We start from the raw sequence: 441 nt of genomic DNA, 5'->3' as shown, positions 1-441 counted from the left end.
AGCCAGGGCTACACAGTGAAACCCTGTCTCAAAAAACAAACAAACAAAAAGATTGAATAAATTAATAATAATTAATTAAATGCGGTTTTAAAGAGGAGGATTTAAAAAAAGCAGCATAAAAGTCACTGCACAGGGCTTGGGATTTGGTTGGTGACACGCACTGCACAAAGGTGACAGTGAGCCTGCTGGCCAGGGTGACAGAGACACAAGGATCCCAGAGGTCGGCCAGCACCTAGCAGCTGGCTGAGGTTTGGTGAAGGAGTTCCTCATGAAGGGTGATTGATGAAGACACCTGACCTTGACCTCTGACCTCTATAACAAGTGGGCACAGACTTGCATGAGTATCCATGTGAATGCATGCACACACTCACACAACAGGCTGGCTCACATAGACACTAAACAAATAATTTAATTAATTAAAACAAAAAAAAACAAAAAACA

The sequence above is a fragment of the Mus pahari genome, chromosome 3 (assembly GCF_900095145.1).
Source record: "Mus pahari chromosome 3, PAHARI_EIJ_v1.1, whole genome shotgun sequence".
Taxonomy (NCBI): domain Eukaryota; kingdom Metazoa; phylum Chordata; class Mammalia; order Rodentia; family Muridae; genus Mus; species Mus pahari.
The sequence above is the reverse complement of the archived record's forward strand: the minus strand, read 5'-3'. Positions refer to the sequence as shown.